General features: G+C 43.7%; 1 pseudogene; it reads right to left on the bottom strand.

Annotated features, from left to right (window-relative positions):
- Positions 1–2,338: 2,338 nt before the first annotated feature.
- Positions 2,339–7,030, bottom strand: LOC148110216 (nmrA-like family domain-containing protein 1; annotated as a pseudogene).
- Positions 7,031–18,081: the final 11,051 nt, after the last annotated feature.

Below are 18,081 nucleotides of genomic sequence, written 5' to 3'. Positions count from 1 at the left end.
GGCTCTCTGTGTCTCTCAGAAAAACAAAACAAAACAAAACAAAAACAAACAACAACAACAACAACAAAAAAACCATGGCTTACAGGACCAGCCCCTCTGTTAGCTCTGGCCTCACCTCCTACTTTCCCCCACATTTGCTCTGATCCAGCCATACTGGCTGTTCTCTTTGCCCAAAAACCTCTTGCCCTGAATATTCACAAAGCCCATTATTTACCTCCATCAGAGGTGCTCAGATGTCACCTTCTCCAGGAGGCCCACCAGTTGTCTCATTTAAATCTCACATCCTCTCCTTCCTGCTGTCTCTCCACAGATACTCACCCTGCCCTGGTTTTTCTATAGCACAGTCACCTTCTAACCATACAAAATATTTTGCTTCTCTAGTATGATCTGTCTCCTCCACCGGAATGCGAGCTTCACGAGGGCAGAGCATTGTCTGTTTGAACTGTTTCTCGCTGATTTCTCTATAAGGGACTGGCAAATAGACACGCGAACATATCGGCTGGTTTGATCCTCAAAACAATCTCAAAACACAGGAATATCAGGTCCTTGCCTGAGGACACTCAGCCAGCAAGCAGCAAAAGTGGGTTCAAACCCTCATCTGTCACTCCAAAGCCAGTGCCCTGCCTACAGGGTGATACGGCCTCTCATAGGTCCCCAGAATCCCAGGCCAGACCCCAGTGTAGACATGACCTAACCCCAGCACGCTCTTTTTTTTAAACGAAGAAACTAAGTCTATTGACTCGCCCAGTGCCTCGCTGTTAGAAGGCAACCGGCGAAGACAAGGATCGTGGCCTCTGATTGTCACTCCAGTAAAAGTGACTTCAGGCTTAGCGGCCAGGGACTAGATACCGTATTTTGTCTTTTGAAGCAAAATTCACTTCCTTAGATCGGATCTTATAGGTAAAATGTCTGCTCATTCCTTGGATAGATATATCCTGTATCTGTCAAGCAGTTGGAGCCGTTTGAGGCCCTCAGCGTCAAGTCTGCTCTGACTTTGAGATTTGTTTTTACTTCAGGGTTGATGTTCTTGGGCCAAGTTTAAAAGCAGCTGTGAGACAGTGGTAAAGAACATGGCCCTGGAGCCCAAGTGCCTGGGTTTAAGTCCTGGTCCTGCCTTCGAGATCTTGGGGAAGTTGCTCAGTATATCTGTCCCTCGGCTTCCTCATCTGTAAGATGGAAACAGCACAGTGCTGGGCACCTAGGAAGTGCTTAGTAAATGTTACTTATTCCTGGAGTGGGGGGTGAGATTTGGGGATACCTGACACTGGGTTTTACAGACTTTGGGGCCCCTGATGGGACTGGGTACCAGCAGAAGTTAAAGGCATCATCTTTTCACTGATGGCTGATCCGGAAGTGACAGGCGAGCTGGCTTCTGAAACCTGGTAGAGGCATGGGAAGAAAGGGGGGTGAAGAGATGTGCCACATTTATACATTTATCTAGTCATTTGTTGAACTATAACGGGAGTCACCTACAGGGCAGGGGAGGTGTTCCTGGCTCTAGCTCAGGTCTACTTGCCTGCCACTAGTTACCCTCTGAACAGTCTTTTTTTTTTTTTTTTTTTTTTTTTAAAGATTTTATTTATTTATTCGACAGAGATAGAGACAGCCAGAGAGAGAGAGGGAACACAGTCAGGGGGAGTGGGACAGGAAGAAGCAGGCTCATAGCTCATAGCGGAGGAGCCTGATGTGGGGCTCGATCCCATAACGCCGGGATCACGCCCTGAGCCGAAGGCAGACGCTTAACCGCTGTGCCACCCAGGCGCCCCACCCTCTGAACAGTCTTAATTATGCGCCAAGGAAGAAAGGCTGAGCTGCTGCCTCTGATCCTGCAGGATTCCCTCCATGCCCCAGAGCCACCTCGGACTGTGGGCAAAGAAAACGTCCCCAAAGGGTAAGGGGATGCCAGCCAGTGGAATTCCGAGGAGTCCTCGTTAAAACTATAGTCTTCCAGGCCCCCGCCCGGACCTATGGAATCAGGCTCTGCAGGCAGGGCTGGGAACCTGCCCCTGAGGAACCAGGGTCCCACGAGAGACTCTGACCATGGGACCAGGTCAAGGGGAGAATGCTTTCCCTGCTGCTACAGAAGGTCAGGCGGATGAGCTAGAAGGAGAAGTCATCTTGTCCAACTTTCCCATCAGACACGAGAAAGCTAAAGCTTGAGGTCACAAAGCTAACTACTTATAGAAGGAACACCAGTGTATGTTGAGACTGGAAGTGTAACCCTTTGCGTTCCCAGTCCAAGATCCCGTTCTCTGTGAAGTCCAGGACAATCTGCTATCCCTCTCAGCACTTCACACACAGAGCTAAGCGCATAGTAGGCACTCAAATGACACGTGTCCACTGAAGAGAGGAAGCCAGGGAAAGAGGAAGGAGGGGAGGACAGCTGGTGTCTGGCTAACTTTAACTGCAACCTTCCAGGGGCACCTGGCTGGCTCAGTTGGTAGAACATGCGACCTTGATCTCGGAGTCGTGAGTTCGAGCCCCACATTGGGCGTAGAGCTCACTTAAAAAAAAGTAAGAAAGAAAGAAAAGAAATCATTGCAACCTTCCATTTACCTAAGGTGTAGTACTCACAGGCTTCCACATGGTGAGAAAGTTTTCAAAGAGGCTGGATGCAGACCGGGTCATGGGGACGTCAATGGACCAGAAATACTCCTCTACCTCTCCCTTCCCATCAACGTGCGGCACCTCCAACTTGCCACCTCCTCGGGCACTTTACCTTTTCCAGGCTGCTGTAAATCACACGCTTCAGACCCAGGTGCTTGGCAGCCTCCACCATGAGCTTTCCCAAGGGACAAATTCTCTCTAGAGATGACTAGATTTGCATAGAGACTGGAGGACAGACAGGTGCTGGGTCCCCTCCACCCCCTCCTTTTCTTACTGCTGTCCTTAGAGAGGGAGCTTTTCCAGTATCAAAATATATTTAAGGTATCATCATATGAGAGGCCGCCAGTATCAGCCCGCAGAAACTGCACTGTGTCCAAATGCTGAAGCCGGCAGCCTGCTCCCACCAGAGCTGGAAGACCGTGGGACACTGGGGAGGTGGCAGGAGTAGAACAGGAAAGAAGGGAGGGGAGCAGAGAAGAAAGGAATTCCAGGGACCACTGGGAAGCTGAGAGGCAACCTGGTGGGAACAGACCGGAAAATTGGCCCCTCCCTCTGGGCTTTCAGCGTCTTTACAGTTGATTGCCACATTTACATATATATAAAATACGGTTTTCGGCTAATGGACTCTATCTGCATGTCATCTGGATATGGAGGGCATAACTGAGGGCTATATAGATATAGATATCTAGATACATAGAAAGCATTCTCCTCTTGACCTGGGTCCCATGGTCAGAGTCCCTGGTGGGACCCTGGCTCCCCAGGGGAAGTTTGTTTTTACAGTTTGTTTTTACAATTTATAAAATACATAAAATTTGTATGTATAAAATCTGTACTTACAAATATAACTATCTTCTCTTTTTTGTGTGTTTTTAGTTCCAAATTTTCCAAAACACCTTCATCTCTCTCTTTTTTTTCTCTTTCTTCCTTCTTTATTTTGACTGTGTCTTCTTTGTCCCCTTACAAAACCCATGTAACAGGCAGAGAAGACAGAATTAATCTGGTTTAGTAGAAGCAGAAGTGAAGCAGAGAAGTGACTTGGGCTCCTCGGCTCCATAGTGAGTGAAGATCTGAATTAGAACCCAGAGTTCCTAAAATAAGCCTACCCAAAGCTTGTCACTAAAAGACAAGCTGTAACAGACATTCCTTAAACAGTTCAATCCTGTTTTTAATTTTTTGAATTATGCCACTTCTGCAAGAGGCTGAGCCCATCTATTACACTTTTAAAATCCAATTTTCATATTTTTTTTCTAATTTATACATATATGTCATGTTCAAGTAGTACTCTCGGCGGGGTGAGGGGGGTGGATCTTATAATGACAAAGCAGTCCCCCGAGACCCTGTGCTGTTAACTGCTCTCCCGAAGTAACCATGTTCATCTCTTAGCTCTTTAATTGTTTCTAAATAACATATTAACTCTGCTAACTCCTGATTTTTTTCAGTTTACAATATCATTTCCTAAATTCCTACTATGAAAGATGAGCTCTCTTTTTTAGCGTTCTCTCTCAAGGTCTCTCTCACACACACAGTCCGCCGCCATCACCACCACGCGTATGCATAATTTCCTCTTGTTCATCCTCCCAACGCCGTAACTGTGGGTTAGATCAATAATCAGGGCTTACACCGAGCTGAAGCTGAGCCGTGTGACAGTCTATGGTTCCATTTGCTTTTTCTACAAACTTTTGTTTTCCCAGGAGTTAATCATTGTGGGTTTATTTGCTTGTTTCTTTCTTTTTCTGTATACCCACTACTAATTCATCCCCAAATTCTCTGCCAGACGTATGAATACACTCATTGCACTTTTGTTCTTCCCAGTCTACTCTCAGGGTAACCTTAATATGTGGGGTGTCCTTCCTGCCACCCCTCCTACACCATCTACAAGCAAATGGGAACCAGAGAATCTAATGACGGGCTCCGTTGCACAGTGCCTCTCTGGAGATTTGGACAAGCGACACATAACACTGATTTCACAATCAAAGACACCTCTACCAAGCACCCCAAGTACATATATTTCATAAATGTCAGAGGGATGTTGTAGAGTCAGGTCTATATTTTTGCCCAGATTGAAGGCCTACCCCCTTCCAGGGAGGGCAGAGCAGCCAGGGAGGATGAAAGGAAAGGGCTCAGAGGTGGTTGCCACCTGACATGCTTCTTTCTCTCGGTCCCTTGACTGAGATGGTCCCAGAAGTTGGTGAGCACAAAGGTCCCCTGGGCACCTTTTAAGGCGGCATCCACTTCATCATTCAGGTCCCCTTTTACCACCTGGGTACCAAGGTTCCAGAGCTCCAGTGCATATGGTGGAATCACACACCTGGTCAGTGCTCTCCCAGCCAACTTCTTGCTCCAAAATGGCCCTGGTCACAGAGTCATCCTCAGCCCCTGCAGGATCAGGGAGAGAAGAAACACAGGAAGGATCAGAAAGAAAGTTCACTAAAAGAAGTTGAGCTCTACTGTTCAGAGTAGAGCGGCTGTAGTCGCTGCATCAGAAGGTGCCCCCTGGCTTACCACACTGGTTTTCAAACTAGGTTTCAGAGGCACCTTTGCAGAAGCCATGGAGAAGAAGGATGGGAGAGGCTCGAGGAAAAGGTAGCCAAATGAGCAGGATACCAGACCCTGCCCCAGATTCAACTGAGCAACTCTACTCTTAGCAGGTGAAAGATTTTAGTTTGAGATCCTTCATACAATTGTATTTTCAAAAGAGGTTCCTAGTATGTCGTCTTTCCTAACATAAATATACTACTGGAATACAGTCAGATATATCACAAGAAAGATACGCAGTGCCTCTGCGGCCCTAAACTACACAAAATCCTACACTAGCCAGTTGGAGAATTCTCAGAACCATTCCAAGCAAACATGCAAAAGAGACAAGGATTTATATTCAAGGCAGTTTATCCATAGCATTATTTGAATTGAAACAAACCAGACACAGTCTGTTTGCCACTAGGGAATCAGTTAAGTAAGTTATGGTATAACCATAGGACAGAATGGTGTTTCTCCATTAAAAATTACATTTTCTAAGAATTTTCATAATATGGGAAAATATGACATAAAGTTATATCAAGAGAATAGAGACCTGCATACAGGGTGTGAGTCCAGGTTGTAAAGAAAAATAATTACACACACACACACATAGACTGTTGCAGGCTTTTATGCAGTATGTTGGTGGTGGAGCCCAAGGACTGGGCATAACATGACGGTATCACACTCACACTTTTCTCCCAGCGTAGTACTAAGACAGGCACATTCTAAGAGCTGACTGAAAAAAACTAAAATCTAGGAGGACATAGCAGCACTGTTCATGATAGCCAGAAGTTGGCAACAACCCAGATGTCCGTGCAGAGCAGACTGGGTAAAGTATGGCAGGAAGACTCGCACGCCGGCGTGCCGGCCGACAAGAAGGAACAAACTCTTCCAACGTGCCACCTGGAAGAATCTCACAAATTAAATGTGGAGCCAAAGAGTAAAGGAGCACCTAGCCGATGATTCCGTTTACATAAAATTTCAAAGGAACAACTAATCTACAGGGAGAGACATCAGAATAGCGGTTACTCTGGGGGCTCATGACCCAAAGGAGCTTGAGAAGGCCTCCTGCGGGGCTGATCGTGTTCGTTTTGTGAAAATGTATCAAGCTGTGCAGTGAAGGCTTGTGCACCTTTATATAAATATATAGATATATATAGATATATCTTAGACTTCGTTAGAAAGTTTACTTTAAGGAAAAATAACAAGTTTGAAGTGACCCAACAGGAGAAGCTAAAATGGGCAGAGAGCAGCCTGAAAGCGTATACACTGGGTGGAAACAAAAACCCCCGCGGCCTTTTAACTAAGCTGATCCCCCCAGGGCAAGCAGTGGCCCATTAAGAAGATCATGTGCTCAGAGAAAACAGTCGATGCCTTTTTCTTTGTAGTTTGAAGGCATCCTGAGCTGATGTCCAAGCTTACTTAGGGTTCCCTTGATGAGTCTGTGTTTTTGGTCCACCCAGTGAAGGGAATGGGCAGGAGTCCCTGCTCCTAACGTCCAGCTGCACGCCACCTTGCCTGCATTTGCCTCTTACGTCCAAGTGTAATTACCTCGACCCAGTCAACTCTCAGCTAGAAGGCTGTATAACATGATTCGAGCTGCTGAGCATGACCGTCCTGGGTTTCACGCCCAGCTCCACCCCATACTAGCTGCACGAGCTTAGACAAGTTTCACACTTCCCTGGAGCTTCGACAAGTTTCACACTTCCCTGAAGCTTCGATTTCCTCATTTACAGAATGGAGGTTATAGGAGTATCTACAGCATATTGGCGTGGTGAGGATTAAATGAGATTAAACCACTTAATCTGTGTGGTTGCCGGCAAAAGAAATGAACTGCTGTTATTTCTCGACCCACTTTGCACTATCCGGCTAGTTTCCTCACCACACCCAGCCTCTTACCCCACATTGCCGCTCGTCTTCTCCACTGGTAAGTGCTCAAAGAGCAGCAGGTAGCTTATCAAAAAGGAAAATATGGAAATAAATCTGCCTGGGGGTGGGGGAGACATTGAGCACATTCGAATCCAAACAAAAGATTTAATAGTTAGCCGAGCTTAGGGGCGCCTGGGTGGCACAGTCGTTAAGCGTCTGCCTTCAGCTCAGGGTGTGATCCTGGCGTTCTGGGATCGAGCCCCACATCAGTCTCCTCTGCTATGAGCCTGCTTCTTCCTCTCCCACTCCCCCTGCTTGTGTTCCCTCTCTCGCTGGCTGTCTCTCTCTTAAATAAATAAATAGATAAATTAATTAATTAATTAAATCTCTTTAAAAAAAATAGCCGAATTTGGAGGGTTCCTGGTCTCCCACTCTCCATGGCAGTTTCTCTTGGAGGATGAACGGCACCTTGACTCTACCCTTTTCCTCGGGTCTTAATGACACCAGCCAAAGAAACAGAGAAGCTTGGGGGATCTGGAGAGGTTGTCTTGACTGGGGTGGGCACTCACTTCAGTACGCAGCTTAAGGGATTGCCAAAAACTCCATGATGAAGATAAAGATCTTAATGCATTATTTTTAAAAATCAAAACGAATCCCCAACACCCATGGTGAACATATGTCAAGATAGACAGTACAGACAGGATCCAGCAAGGCCAGGATTAGGGTGAGACAGGTGAGGCTCCGTCTCCTTAGCACGTACAGGACTCCTGAGCGTCTTCAACTCATCGATTTTACCCAGGAGAGCCATTGCTGTCTGGTAAAACACACATTTGTATAATTTTCTTTTCTTTTTTTTTAAAGATTTTATTTATTTATTTGACAGAGAGAGAGACAGCCAGCGAGAGAGGGAACACAAGCAGCGGGAGTGGGAGAGGAAGAAGCCGGCTCCCAGCAGAGGAGCCTGATGTGGGGCTCGATCCCAGAATGCCAGGACCATGCCCTGAGCCGAAGGCAGACGCTTAACGAACGACTGCGCCACCCAGGCGCCCCTGTGTAATTTTCTTTTAAACTAGGTGGTTCGCTTTCTGTAGGAGCCTGGCGCAGGATCCTTCGTCCTGTCGGGTCCCTTTGGAGCAGACTAAGCCGTGGTGTGCCTGCATTTCCCAGGGCAGCAGCAAGAGTGAGTGTGTGTGTGTGTGTGTGTGTGTGTGTGTGTCCTCTCCCCTGAGAATGGGGACAGATTCTCAGGGGACAGAACTGATTAGCCTAACTTGGGTAAGTACCCACCCACAGTCCACTCAGCTGAGACATTGTGTGCCTACTCTGTCCCAGTCACTATGTAGGTATTAACGAAATATCTACTCCTTACACCGACCCTGTGATTTAGGTATTGCTGCCTTCGCTTTTCCGACGAGGACAGTGAATTACATCGAAATCCACAGAACTAGGAAGTGGCAGAATTGGGATTAGAATTCAGTTCTTCTCTCTGTCCGGCTGCAAAGCCCATGCTGTTTTCAATAAACACACTGCCTCCCTTTCTATATAAGAAGGACCGGGTAACTTCAATAGTTTTTCAATATTATAGTAAACTTAAGGTAAATTATTGGTGTTCTAAAAAGGGAAAAATCACTTATCACTTGGAGAGAAGCTGCGTGAAGGAGAAAAATCAGGGGAAGGACTCATGAAAGGCGTCATATTGTAGTTCAGATAAGAATTAGGATCGTAGGGGTGCCTGGGTGGCTCAGTCGGTTGGGTGTCTACCTTCAGCTCAGGTCATGATCCCCGGATCCTGGTATGAGTCCTGCATCGGGCTCCCCGCTCAGCAGGAGGCCTGCTTCTCCCTCTTACTCTGCCTGCTTGGGCTCCTTCTCTCTCTGTCAAATAAATAAATCTTGAAAAAGAAATTAGGACTGTAGAAGTGGGTAAGAAAGATATTCCTGCTAAAGGGCAAAGCTTCACAAGCCCGTAACTGCTTTAAGCATTAAAAAGTTTAGATGAAGTTCTTTGCTTGTGTTTATGTTTCCGAGATTTGAATGGATTTTTCTTATTTATCAAATAATGCATTCCCCTGAAGAAGATTTGGAAAATTCTAGTAAGTGTAAATTAGGATCACTTTCCTCATAATATCACTACCTTCCTAAATTTAACATATTTAGTCCCATATTTTTTATTCATTTTTGTGTTTATGTAGTTGAGATCATTCTTTACATACGGGTGGGTAGCTATTGAGGAGTTAAATAGAGATGAACAAAAATAAAGGTGAATAAAATATGATAAAGCCATGTCAGTACATTCAAGATTTTGTTAGTCAGGACTCTCATTTGCAAACAGTAGGCACTGGTCATGGAAATTATTCAAAAGATACGAGTCACATTTAGAAACTTCAGAAATTCTGACAACAAATCTCAGAGGCTGAATGGTCAGGACATGCCTCAAAATGATGCTGTAGACTGGTCTGGCAAAGATATCAGGGCTGCTCTCTCTGAGCACGGCCACCACAACTCAGAGCCACCAACACTGCTGACCCCAGGTGGGGGACAATGGCAGCTTCCACATAAACCTGCATACAAATGGGAACATAATTTACAATAACAGCAGAACCACATAGAAAAGGACAAGTTATTTAATACCCAATGTTGGGGAAGTTGGTGATACCTCTATGGGGAAAAAAAAAAATAGAATAATCCAGGTCCCAACCACACACAAAAGTAGACTGTACTTGGAATTTAACCTAAATGTGACAGATGAAAACAGCAAGTAGAACAAAGCATAGAAGGTCTTTATAACTTATGATCACGGAAAGATTCATAAATAATTCATTAAAAAATTCATAAAATTTCTTAGTACACTAGTAGCCAGTTTAACATCTTAATAGGGAGGGTATCAAATGAAAGAGCTACAGCACCAGAGTCTCCTTCAGATGCTGAGAAACAAGCCATGCGGTATGAATCAGAGCCCGAAATGCCCACAGTCCTGGCTAGGAGCAGTAGAGAAACACCACAGGGAGGAAGCAGGTGACAGACACCTCCTTAGGGACTTCTTGGACTGCATCAGAAGTGATTGGGGATGGGAGGGAAGGTTCCAGAGGTTCAGGTGGTTGAGCGTCAAATACTGTGTTGTAACTGATCATTCGACTTCTCACCTCACTGCGCTGATGTGGTCTGGGAAGACTTGGGCTAACTTTTTAAAAAAACTCTATCCACTCCATTTTAATGGCATTGACCCTGTAAATATTCTGGTGAGGGCGTTATTAACAGGAAGACATTCATTTTCCCATAGCAAATCAGCAAAAGAAAATCTCTCCTATCAGATTTGTCTGATAAGACAAAGATCAGGAGACAAAGATCAGGAGATAAAGAGAGTTTTAACCTTCTCTCTCACTTCTGTCCAGTCCCAGAAATTTTTCCTGCATGCCGAACCCTCTTTTCTTGATTTCTTCCTATGGTATCATAACGAAAACTGTGTAACCACTGTCAAACGTTTAAAAGAAACCATACGAAGAAAAGCCTAGAGGAAAATATAAGGTACACTTATCTCAGGATGAGAAAGGACTTTCTCAGCTTAAATAGAATTAAAAAATTCCTAACAAAGAAAATGTGTAGCTCTGATCACATGAAAATGTATAATTTCTTGTGGTCAACACACGTCGAGATAGCTACCCAGCTCACAGTGATTTCCCATTGACCGTATTTGCGCCATGATTTTTTTTTTTAATGTGTAAACTATTTATCATTTTGTTAGCAATGTCATAATCAGGAACCCTTTACATCATTATAGATAACGTTAAACACTTTGGAAGCTAACCATTAAATTAATGACCATCTGATTTAAATTCTGGAAAGTAAATGATCCTGTAGTAGCTATACATTTTCCCATTTAATTTTTATTTGCTTATTTCTTTCTGAAAAGAAACTATAAAGACATTGCAGAATAGATAGTAAATCTACATACATTAGAAGTCTGGTTATAAATTACTTCTTTTTCTTCTTCTTTTTTTTTTTTTTAAAGATTTTATTTATTCATTCGACAGAGAGAGAGACAGCCAGCGAGAGAGGGAACACAAGCAGGGGGAGTGGGAGAGGAAGAAGCAGGCTCACAGCGGAGGAGCCCAATGTGGGGCTCGATCCCAGAACGCCGGGATCACGCCCTGAGCCGAAGGCAGACGCTTAACCGCTGTGCCACCCAGGCGCCCCTCTTTTTTTTTTTCTTCTTGTACCAAAAAGGTAATATTGTTCAAAAAAGTTATATAAAGTTTCTGACATTTTAACAAATAGTTTGAAAGATGATTATTTTCAAACAGCTTTTTACAACCCCCCTTGATTGATTGATTGATTTTTAATTATGATATATTAGTCACCATACAGTACATCATTAGTTTTTGATGTAGTGCTCTATGATTCATTGTTTTCGTATAACACCCAGGTTTCACTGAAATATGTGCCCTCCTTAATACCCATCATCAGGCTAGCCCATCCCCCCACCCCCCCTCCCCTCTAAACCCCTCAGTTTGTTTCCCGAAGTCCGAAGTCCGTAGTCTCTCGTGGTTCATTTCCCCTTCTGTTTACCCCCCTTTCATTATTCCCTTCCTTCTCCTACCGATCTCCCTGCTATTCCTTATGTTCCACAAATGAGTGAAACCATGTGATAATTGTCTTTCTCTGCTTGACTTTTTTCACTTAGCATAATCTCCTCCAGTCCCATCCACATTGATGCAAATGTTGGGTAATCATTCTTTCTGATGGCTGAGTAATAGTCCATTGTATATAGGCACCACATCTTTATCCATTTGTCTGTTGAAGGGCATCTCCTGCACCACAATTTCTTTTGCCAGTAAGAGAGCTGCATCCCAGGATAGGGGTAGGCGCGCGACCCAGCCGAGCCAATCACAGTACCTCTCTCCTCCCACTTCCTATCATTTTGTCCTCCATTCATTTCACATCTATTCCTTAAGTGGGGATTCACGATGAGCAAAATATTTCTGTCCTCTTGAAGCTTAGAGTTCGGGGGAAATTAAACATTAATCAAAACAAACATAGAAATTTGTTTTAAAAAATTATGTACAGCCATATGGTAGAATATTGTAGAGTCAGTAGTATACATGCAAGATATAACTCCACTTTTACAATCACAGAAAAGAATCCAATCATAATGTTCCAATTGCCAACAAGTCACGGGGAGGCAGGCTTCTACCTCATCTGGTCCAGATCTGCTCTCAGCACCACACCTCCTTACTTACTACCCAGCTGTGCTCGCAGGCATCCCACGGTCTGGTTTCTAGGTCCCTGGACCCTGCCAAACATTCTCACCTCAGTGCCTTTGTGCCCTGGCTGATTCCCTCCTAGGAACACAGCTTTCTTGCTCTTGAAGCAGCTGGCTTCTCATCTTCATAAAAAGGGCACAGTATAAAGATCATGGCACGTATTTACAATGGAATACCATGCAACTGTTTTTAAAATACGAGCTAAATCTATGGGTACTAATATGGAAAAATATTTAGTGTATTTTACACTGCTAAGTGAAAAAAGCAGGTTGCAGAATAGCATGTTAAAAGAATATGTATAGCATGATTCCATGCGTTTTGTTAAAATTTTCTTTTTGCCTATCAAACATCTAAATTTAGTGTTTTTACACTAAATATTTAACTGAGTAGTGAAACTGGGAAAGAAAGGACAATGGGAAAGAGGATTTTCACTTTTTTCATTGCATACTTATTATCGGAGGGTTTTCTTATATCCTCAGCCTGTATTATTTATATAATAAGAATTCTAGGGCAAACATCTTCTTTGTAAGTTGAATGTCTGAGCTCTAACTGTTGTTATTTTGGTCCTCTAGTTTTTGCTACCTTTATCTCTTTCCCAGATTTCTCTAAGTAGTTGGAGAAGGTCTTTATTTTATTTTTTTTTAGGCTGAGTTTTTCTTTAGTGTTCAGGACCCTCCAAAGCGATTGGTTACCTCAGCGCAGTTATTTATATTATGCAGCCATAGTCATCATACTGTTTCCTTAATTTCCTCTCAGTTCTAAACTGGTTCATGAAAACCTGCCTCAACTAAGTCTCCAAGTTTTGACTTCCACAGTCCTGTTTCCAAGCAATGGACAGGTGTTGAGTCACTTGATCTACTATTAGTTCTCTGAGGACACCCCCACATCCCTCCTTTAAGAATCTTGCTTATTCAGTGGAAGGTTTCCTTCACCATCTCTATACTGGTAATTCCCGTTCTGTGTATTCTGCCCAGATCTCCCCTGAGTCCCGTATTGCAATAACCAGTACTCACTGGACATCTTTGTTTGGATGTCCCTGCAAAAAATCACTTCCACATGTCCCAAACTGAACTCACCATTCTGCCCATTTGCCCTTATTTTCCTCCCTAGTTAATGGCACCATTGTCCTTCCACCTTGTCACCCAAGCTAAACCTAGAAGTTCGTCTAGCTTTTCTCTTGCCTTCACTTCCACACCCCAGCAGAATTTTAGGGGACCACTCCTGGGAGCAATGCTGAATCAGGGTCCAATTGGAAGAGATAAGCCACGCGGTAACATGAACAGAGAATTTTTTGTTTGTATGGCGTTCAAACAAGCTTTAAGAACCAGAGGCACCCTCCAGGTGTTCACTTCCTAGAAGGACAGGCTTTATCCAGCTATACAGCCATGGTATCCATCTGGCTGACGCAAGAATAAGGCGATTTCAAATATTTCCCATGGAATTTTCCATTGTGTTTTTCTTCCTTATACGGAATTTATCTTTTCTGATTATAAGAGCTTTTGGGTTTTGTAAACTTGCCAGCTTCAGATATGAACAAGGGAGACTGATCAGAGTTCCTGAGTCACATTCCAGGGCAGACCCTCCAGAGTTTGCACCCCTGAGTCATGCCGAGCCCTGAAACCATGGGATTTAAAGTAGGAAAGCCGCAAGCCTCCCCAAGCCATTCTACCCAGCACGGAATTCCCCAGCAGCAACTTCCTGTTTGATCTTCTAGTTTGTTCCAGAAGGTTCTTTTCCAGTTCTAGAGGCCAACCACATTCCTTGGCTCATAGCCCCTTCCTCCATCTGCAAAGCCAGGCTTTCTCCTGACACCACTTTACTCTGACCTCAAACCTTTAATATAAAGAATTATTGGGGCGCCTGGGTGGCACAGCGGTTAAGCATCTGCCTTCGGCTCAGGGCGTGATCCCAGCGTTACGGGATCAAGCCCCACATCAGGCTCCTCCTCTATGAGCCTGCTTCTTCCTCTCCCACTCCCCCTGCTTGTGTTCCCTCTCTCGCTGGCTGTCTCTATCTCTGTCGAATAAATAAATAAAATCTTTAAAAAAAAAAAAAGAATTATTAACTATAACTGGGGATGGGGCAATGAGAAACTAACTATGAAGAAGTAAAGGGATCTCTAAAGAACATAGGAATAGCAGATATAAGGAGAAGCCCTACCCCTAGGTCTATCACAGAGTCCCCCAAAAAAGACCTTCCTCTCCTCAAGAGCTGAGGTCCAGACCTTTTTATAGAAAGCACAGCTGTGGCTCACTGGATGACAGAGAAGTTGCTGAGATGCCATTCTGACAGAACATAATAGAAATCTGCTTTCTAGAATTTTTCAGAAATCTTCCCTCTAGGATGCCAGGGAAAGTTGTTCATGGGGCATGCCTCACCTACAAAACCACCTGATGTGGTGCCAGGGAAAGCCACCAGCTGCTGGGTGCCGCTGGGTGCCGCTGGGTGCCACTGGGTGCCGCTGGGTGCTGCTGCATACTGTGTGCACTATAGGAGCAGAGCACTGGAAAAGCTGCAAATGCTGCAGGAGCCAGAGGCCTCTGCTACAAAACCTGGTTGGAGTTGGGGGTGGGTGCTCTAGAGGAAGCTGCTGGCTGCTAGGAGCTTCTTGTAGCCATGCACTGCAGGAGCTGGGATCTGGAGATGCTGCCAACACACTGCAGAAGCTCAGCGCTGAAGAGAGCTATAATCTCTGTAGGAGCTGGTCACTGGGGGAGCTTCATGTGCTGCAGGAGTCTGTGGAACACTCTAGAGCTAAGAAGTAAACCCCTTCCTCCTGTAACGCCTGCACGAGGCCCTATACTGACACAGCTTCAGTGCCAACGGGCAAAAAGGATATATATATATATATATATATATATATATATATATACACACACACACACACACACGTATATAGTGTGTATACATATTTATACATATTTAGTGTATATATATTTAAATATATATATTTATTTATTTAAAGGGCCATGTCTATTTTCCCTGAGAAGCCAAAAAGGATGAATTTGGAGCAACAAGCACGGGAAGTCAGGTCCATTCATTCTTCTCTAGCACCATTGCCACAGCTCTGGTTCAGACTTACTCACTAGCTCACTTTCTCTTTTTATCCCTTGTCTGGAACGTTGAAAGAGTCTAGAAACTGGTCTCCTGGCGTGGCTGCCACTCACCCAAATGATGATATGTGAATTTGCAAAAGAAGGGAGTTCCATTGGGTGTACAAAGCACATTGCCTGGGTATGAGCTCTCAGGAACCCTTGCTAGCTATGCCCTGCACAGCTAACAGCAGAGGTCTTGTTCCTCATCTGTCCCTAGACACCCATCTTCCTTGGCCATATCACTCCTCGGATCTGTACTCCATACGGCTACCACTTTTCTACAGCCTAAACATGATAATGTAACTCACCTTTTAACCCCTCAATACTTCCCTGTTCCCTATACTAAATAAAATCTAAACTCCTTAAAAAGGCATACAAAGTCCTCTGTGATCTGCCTCTTGCTTTCTTCTCCAGTTTACTGAATAACCAAATGAACAAAAATGAAACCATCAATCAAAGAAAGAATGAACTCATGAATTCCAGGACAGAAGTTGAACAGCAAGGGTCTAGTCTCTATAAGGACAAACAATAATCAAATTTGGGGGCAGCCTCTGGCTTTTCTCTAAGCCGTGGCAGTAAGTCTCCGTTAAGAGAGTACTTCCAAACAGGCACATTACTTCCTCCTGCATATACCTCCCCTACCAAGACAAAGTTTTTATGGTCATTTCCCCTATCTCTTTGCCTTTTTATCCGCATATTGCCATCATCAGGATCAGTGAGGCCCAGCTTCTGAGAGTCTACCCACTCACTCTTTCCTCTCCATTCTTGCTGCCAGTCCTCTCTCCACCTCGTATTTACAGTATGGGAACCACATGCCACACAGTCCCTCATTCAACAGCGTGGCCCTGTACTAGATGTTGGAGACATAGACATGAATGACACATAAGCCCTCCAGAATGACTTCGTTGTCTTTGCCAGGACAGTCTTCCTTGCTTTCAGCAAGTCTTTCCCCTGCTCAGGGACCTAAAAAGGTACCTGATGCCTACCCACTCATTTCTAAATTCATACTTCACTTTCATTCACTCAACAAGTGTAACTGAAGGCTTAACATGCCAGGTACTGGTACGAGGTATAAAGCAGTGGATAAGATAGGCATGGGCCCTGTCCTCAAGGAATCTAGTCCAGTGGGGAAGACAGACCTAAAAGCCAAAATCACAAAAATAATTATAAAAGTATTGTTATGTAACTACAATCATTATGAATGATATGAGGGATGCTCATGAAGGTATGTAAACAAGAGACCCAATCTGAACCGGGAAGCAAGGCAAGGCCTGAGATGTGAGTAGGAGCCCAAGTGTAGGTGTGTGTTGGGAGAAAGCATGGTTGTTGAATGTCCCAGGAAGAGGGAACAGCGTATTCAAAAGTCTAAGACTGAGGATACAAGGAATGCGAGAAAATGTGTGCCTACAGCAGAGCAAACAAGTGGGAGAATGGCAGATAAAGAACAAATCATGCAGAGAATTGCAGCTTGTATTAAGGTTTTTGAACTTTATCCTAAAAGTTATGAGGAGCCATTGATGGTTCCAGAGCATGTGGTACCATGACCTGACTTTTTTCCCCTCAACATTTTATTATGAAAATGTTCAAACATAGTGGAGAGAATTGTACAATGAACACTATCGGTTTGCTCCTCACTTAATTTTTAAATTACATCACATTGACAAGTGTCTAGGTGTTAAAAAGGAAAAGAAATTTAATCTCTTCTTCCCAGGGAGGCTACAAGGAAGTTTAGAAATGATACAGCCTGGCCAATGAAATGACTAGAAATTAATAAGTGAACAAAAACACAAGGGATCATTGCAAAATTCAAAACACAATTAAAAAAAGTGTACTAGAATTTTTTTCCCAGGTACACCCTATCCCGTTTCATCTTCATAAACTATAACTCCAGGTCCAAGGTAATAGTTTGAATCTTTTTAATCACTATTTTTTGCTTATTAGAACTTGAAATAAAGCTGCTTAAAATGCTTAAAGCTGTAAAAACTCCACAAACACTAATTTAGTTTCTAAGGTTAATTAGAAATTCTCCAGGTAAGCGGAGTTGATGAGGCCCTGATAAATGGTGGCAAGGGGCATGGAGAAGACAAGAAAAAAATTTTAATTATACAGGAAGTAGAATTGATGAGATATGTTAACTAATTAAATAAGAAGGGGAAGAGAGAAGAAAGTTTTAGCAGAGACATTTAGATGGCAGAAGAGGAAATTATTAAAACAATTAATTTTGGACATGTTAATTCCTATAAGCCTCTGAAATATCCAGGTAAAAATTTAAGCAGGCAACAGGAATTTAAGCACAAAAATGAGGGGGGTGTTCAAAGGTGTAAATATAAAATTGGAAGCCAGCAGCATGTAGGTCACTGATTGAAACCATGAAAACAATTGAGGATGGCTCTAGAGAATATGTTAAAAAAGGACAACTGTCACCTTGAGTCATCACCAAACCTCTGGGTCTCAGGTGCCTTAAATACTGATGCTGTACCAAGTAAGAATCAAACTGCCAATTCTTACAACTCAATAATAAAAATATTGATAACCCAACTAAAAGTGGGCAAGACATCTGAATAGATGTCTGAATAGACATCTCTCCAGAGAAGATCTACACATGATTGATAAACACATGAAAAGATGCTCAACATCATTATTAGGAAAATGCAAATCAAAACCACAAAGAGATACCATTTCACACTCATTAGGGTAGCTAGAATTAAATGGCAGTTCCTCAAAAAGTTAAAC

The sequence above is a fragment of the Ursus americanus genome, chromosome 4, assembly GCF_024610735.1.
Source record: "Ursus americanus isolate L20-20 chromosome 4, mUrsAme1.1.p, whole genome shotgun sequence".
In the NCBI taxonomy this organism is placed as follows: domain Eukaryota; kingdom Metazoa; phylum Chordata; class Mammalia; order Carnivora; family Ursidae; genus Ursus; species Ursus americanus.
Note: the sequence above shows the minus strand (reverse complement) of the source record. Positions and strands in the feature narration are given on the sequence as shown.